The following is a 6,000-nucleotide window of genomic DNA, read 5'->3' on the forward strand; positions in this document are numbered from 1 at the left end:
GATGGCTATAAAAGCCGATCACACACGATGAGCTTCCTTCTTCCCTGGCTTTTAGCCAACCCGAGAAGACACGCACAGCTGATTCCCACGCCACGTGTTCGATTGCTCGCTGGACCGAGATTTTTCGACGCAACGGTTATTCCCTGCTTTATAACAGGAGGTCGACTTAAATAAGTACTTTTAAATTCCCTCTGATCAAAAGACTGAGAGACGCCGCATCTCCCACTGATCGAAGAGGACCCCGCTTTTGTCTGGCCAACAAAGCGACTGTTGAACCCGGAGGAAGAAACGAAGGAGCTCCTTCCCCGTGCCGCTGCAGCCTGTGGACAACTGCGCTCGTCGAAGCGCGTCCAGTAAGCCACACTCGGAGCGTTCCGGACCAGCCCCGAGGCAACTCAAAGTAACGGGGTTTTCCCCCTTTCATTTCTGTCTCACCAACAGGGTGTTTAGAAGTGCCTGGGCAGGCGGTAGAACTTTGTAGGTGTTGGTTAATGCTTTTATTCCACGACGAAGTTGGAATTACTTTCCTGAACATTTTCTTTGTATGTGCATGTACTTTACAATTGATTCTGCTGTGTTGATTTGTGATTCATCAATAACCCCGCCGTGGGTTACCGATTTATCTCTTTTCATCTTCTTCCCTGCTTCCCCCCTCTCTCTCTTTTCGCTCCTTATCAGTTTAATTTCTTTGTCCGAGCTCAAGTCGCGGGCTTTGCTTTAAACTCCTAGTTAGCCCCCCCCCCCTCTCGAAACGAGGCATTGTCCCATCAGCGTAAGCGTGGTTACGTTATTAGGACCTCCCCTCATACGTCATCGTAGCAGCCATCTTGGGAGGGTCACGTGTATCTGGACTGTAGGTAGCTTAGCTGAACTAGCTTTGTGTAAGACATCAAAGCGTCCAGTGAGATTCCCGAAGCTGTTCTGTCTGTCAATGCTGATACGTGAAATGCCGATGTTTCGAGGGCGGTGTTAAACAACTTTGAGTTAAGTTAAGATCTGCTAACCGCTCATTTTAATCCATTGTTTGTTTTTGTTTTGTTCTTTATTTCCACATATATATTTTGCATGTTTTAGTTTAGTAATGAGTAAGAATTCCAAAGTTGTTTGAATCAGAGAATTACTGTAACAGGGAATTGCTTTTGGTTCAATAAAACCAACCACTGCGGAATAGACATTGTTTTGTGTTCAGTCCAATTCACAGTTGCCTGGGTATTCAGAAATCAGAGCTAACCTCCTTTGGAGTTAACATCTGACATTAATACAGAGACAATATCATTGGATGGTGATAAGGAATAAGGATTTAAACTCTAATTGCAGTTACATTGGGGTTCTCACAGCCTGCTGGATAAACCTGGTCGGTTAACAGTCCGACCTGATCATTTATTCCAGCATAAATGAGTTCATAACAGCAAGTTAACTAATGCATTAGTGGTATAAATACTTATAAGCTTATAGCTAACATCACCACCATTTGAACTATATTTGTTATAGCGAAATTTTGAGTTGAATGATTTATTATTTAAATTATAATACCAAATTATAATTAATAATAATAATAAGCATATTCAACCAGCTTATGGCATAGCATAAATTGGCGTTTCCCTGTGTGGGCGAGTCTACTTATTGGCGTTCCTTTAGACTAAATCGAATAACCAGCAACTTATGAATTGAATGAACACAATCCATATTCCAGCATTTTGACTGCTCACCTTGCCAAAAGGACTATTCAGTCATAATTGATTAAGGAGGTATCATTACTAAATATATACGTGTTTGTGGTGGTTTGAGGTTGTTAACCTGAGGTTTGAATATTGATTTCTGGACTGGAAGTCAGCTAGATTGAAATACACAGCAGCCAGCGTCTGCTACTTGTCAATCAGAGTCTGTGTCGTGTTCTGCTTTGAAAAGAGAGACCTTGCCTCCATCTGGTGGCCAGGATAGGTAGTTGCAGTCACGGTTTTAAAGACAGCTTAGATCGCTCAGTGTCCCGGAGGGACAGTTTTGAAAGTCAGTTTCTTTAAACTTACCTTACGGTTACGCCCCTTTGTCTTTTTAATTTTATTTTATTCATTTTTTTTTTTCTTTCCTCCCTTATCCCCCTTCTGCTCATCATAAGTGGTCAAAATTGAGCTGTGATTTTGAAACTAAGGTTGCAATTTAGCGGTTTTTAACTGTCATTCTTTGCCACCTCTGAAGCTCCAAGACACTGCTATTTTCCACACATGTGTAGAGCACCTGTTCTGAAATAACTTACATCACAAACAAAGCCACAGCTTTATCATTTAATCACTGGCCGAAAGGTTAGTGGCCCATGTCACTCAAAGTTAATATTCTCAAAGTTAAACAAGCATATTAACCGTTCCTAAAACTAAGGAGTTGTAAGTCGCAGGGTTGATTCTCCCCTGCGCAGCCTAATTAAACGCACGTATTTGAACCCACTTACTGCAGTTAAAGTGCCAGTCATAGTGCGTGTTTGCTGTTAACAGTTAAAGTGAAGCCACTTAACAGTTGTTGTTAGCAGTTGTTGTTTAGCGCTGAGCTAAATTAAAGTGTATGCGTTGTTACCTAGTGCTAAGCTAGAATACAGCGTTGTTATTTGTTGTCTGTTGTTTAGCGCTGAGCTAAACTACAGGTTGTTACCTGTTGTGTTGTTATCCATAGCTGACAAAGAATGGATAGTAGCGGTTCTTCAGTCAAAGGAGCTGAAGGTCCAAACCATTCCATTGGAATGGAGGCCCAGGATGTCATTAGCTCACTGCTTAAAATGACACCGGACGAACAAACCCGTCTGAATCAGTTTAACATAAAGGACTGTGAGAGGAGAATTCAGGAATTGGTGGAGGAGGTCCAGACCAAACCTAAACATAGATTGATAGCAGATGTTTTGGGTGAATTAACTGCGTTATACCACCGAAGGTTAACGCTAGAGACCGATCTGCGTAACAGAGAGGTTGAGATGCGGATCGTAGCTGAGGAAAGAATCAGGGAGCTAGAACAGAGAAGTGTTCAGGGCAGCTGTCATCTCACAGAGGAGCGAGAGGAGGATCGCATTAGCTTGCAGACAGAAGGATCTGAGTGTGAGAACTCCAAAGGAAAACATGGAGATCACACCTGGAGGACATTGGATGAACTGGGCCCTCAGACACCTTCTGAGCGAAGGGTAAGCAAAGGTCAGGACAGATATAGCAGTGTGATACAGAAAGAAATGCCTAAACAACTTACGGTGGCAATCAGGACTGATCCACATGATGTAAATCATGGGAAAACACCTGTTTCCCACCTGACCCCTGACACGGCTCGCTATGATCTTTTCCCCCCACCAGGGCGACGAGAGCACCGTTCCTGGGACACAGGTGAACCCCACTCCTCTGAACTGCGTCCACAGACAAGAGTTCATGACAGGGGGGGTCCCCCGGCGTCCCACGAACGGCCGCCGATGCCAGGTAGGTGGTCAGAACTGGAGCCTCCCTCCTATCGTGGTTACCACAGGCAGGAGTCGTCAGGAGAGGACTCAGATGGACCAGCTCCGATCCCTGAACAGGGACTGCGGATGCGTCAACTTGAGTCCCTGGCCCGAGACATAGAGCGTTTTGATCCTAGCAATACAGAATCCACCATTGATGACTATCTCAGAGAGGTAGAGCGCTGTCTGCTAGACTTATATAGCCCCTCAGCTCAAGAAAAGTTGAAGCTTATCTGGAAAACCACGTCCAGAAGTGTCCATGTTTTCATAGAAAGCCTCCCTCCAGCTACACGTGACCGTTATTCAGCTCTTTGTCAGGCTTTAAGAGAAGAATATTCTGTGTTTACAGACCCAGCTTCTGCAACTCTTGGAGCTTTTGCAATTCAGCAAAAGAGAACTGAAGCACCAAAAGCGTACTACCGTCGCTTGCGGGCTGCTTACTTTCAGGGACGAAATGCTCCCGGCCTGGAGGAAGACCACACTTTCAAATCTTTGTTCCTCCATAATCTTCATGAAAGCGTGCGTTATGAGGTTACCATGCATTGTAGAACCAAGAAACTTACCATGCAGGAAATCAGGAAATACGCGCAGGTGGCATGGGAAACACGTGTCCGGCCCAACAAAGGAGCCGATAGTGATAAAAAGGTTCTGCAGATTCAAGCCGAACCAGAAAAGAGTTTAGGTCTGGAGGGACATGAGATGCCTCCCCTCAAACCTAAAACTAGATTTGGCCCTGAGAAGCAACATGGTTTTGAGCCGCAGCAGAAGAAAGCTTCCCAGGATAGGAGAGGTCAGCATGGCAGCATGGAAGGTGAGAGGTTTCAAAAATGGCACAGGCCGGATCCAGCTCGATACGGTAAGCAAACTGACAGGCCAGAAAGGTCGAAAAGTACACATGACAACAAAGGCTGGAACCTGCGCATGGAGGAGTCAATGAGAAAGGAGATGGAGGAGATTTGTCGCAGGTTGCTAGCCGAAACAGTGCATCAGATCGCGCCGCAGCCATCCCAGCCAACATCCAATCCTGTCGACCCTCCTGGAAAACCAGGCTCAAAACACCCGCCAGCATGACTAGGCGTGGACCAGGCTTCCCCTTCTAACAGAGTGTATTTGATTAAGTGGGGGAACCAACCGAAAAATCACCAACAACCTTCTAAGATCCCATCAGCAGGTGATCAGAAAGCCCCTTTTCTAAGGTTTCTAGGTGAGCTAAACCACCATGAAAATGCGCATCGCTTATACTGCTCAACAGTCATAGGAGGATGTGTAACTGCAAATGCTCTTTTAGACACGGGTTCCGAGATCAGTCTAATGTGCTCAGATTTGTTTGATGAGGTGACCAGAGCTATGGTGTCTCTTGGGAAACCGTTCCAGGTGGAGACCTGTAACGTGGGCATCACCAGCTACACTCAGGATCAGTCATGCATCACCAAACGGGCGTGGTTAGATATCACTTTCCGTGACATGACCCTGGTGCACCCCATCTACATATGTACCTTGGACACAGAACCTTTTCTTGTGGGTCAGGACCTGTTGAACAGGTTAGCCCCACTCATTGACTGCTATCATGGTCATCTTTGGGCCCAAGTGGGGACTCCCAAGCCCCTCACTTCTGGAAGTGGACTGTCCGTCCCTATCAATCAGGTGACATGCTCCGAGGAGCCCAAAGAACTTTTAGCACCATTTCTGCCTTCAACAGAGCCGATTTCCAAATCCTCTGACATACCACCGCTTCTCAGCGATCAGAGAACTTCTCTCAGCAGCCACACATCTTTCCTCTGCTCACTTAAACACTCTGGAGTTGAACCCTATAACCCCAGAGTGGCCGAAGGTGTCCACCTGGAAAGCACATTCATGACAGACGTGTTGCTGGCCCTTTGGTCAGAGAAGTCTGCGATCAGCAGAGATCTGTACAACTCTCTGTGCCGTGAAAAGCCCCATCTGGCTGAAACAAAACACAGCCACTACTTGCTCTCAGCAGACTGGCCTCGCCGGCTCCTGAAAGCAACAGGGGTGTGCATACTTTATGCACAGATTGGCACAAGACAGCTCTCTCATCCTTTCAGCATTGTGGAGAATTTACATCCTCCAGTATTTGTTGGTGCTGACCTTCTGATACGGCTGGGTGCACAGCTGGACACTTGTAACCAGGTCCTGTGGGCCCAAGCTCACGTGACCCCAAGTTCCTTCCTGAGCACCCCTGAAGCCATGCGATCAGGGCAGACCATCCCACAGGCTTGCCAGGTGGCTAGCGAGACAAACATGCTAATACCACCACAGACTGCAGGTGTACCTATCAGATTAGCCATCCTGAAAGGACAACAAATACAGAGCACACAGGTTTACTTTCAACCCCTTTCTTATTTCCAGGAATCCAACCTGGTCATCCGGGGCACACCCCTGCTTGAGCTGAACAATCGCTCAGCTTACCTGTTAGTGGAGAATCCAACCCACATGCCGATCCAAATGGTGGCGAAGAAACCTCTTGGGGTGCTCATCGAAAGCTCTTTCCACGACTTTGAGCTGAGCATTCCCGT

The sequence above is a fragment of the Fundulus heteroclitus genome, unplaced genomic scaffold (genome assembly GCF_011125445.2).
Source record: "Fundulus heteroclitus isolate FHET01 unplaced genomic scaffold, MU-UCD_Fhet_4.1 scaffold_68, whole genome shotgun sequence".
Classification (NCBI taxonomy): domain Eukaryota; kingdom Metazoa; phylum Chordata; class Actinopteri; order Cyprinodontiformes; family Fundulidae; genus Fundulus; species Fundulus heteroclitus.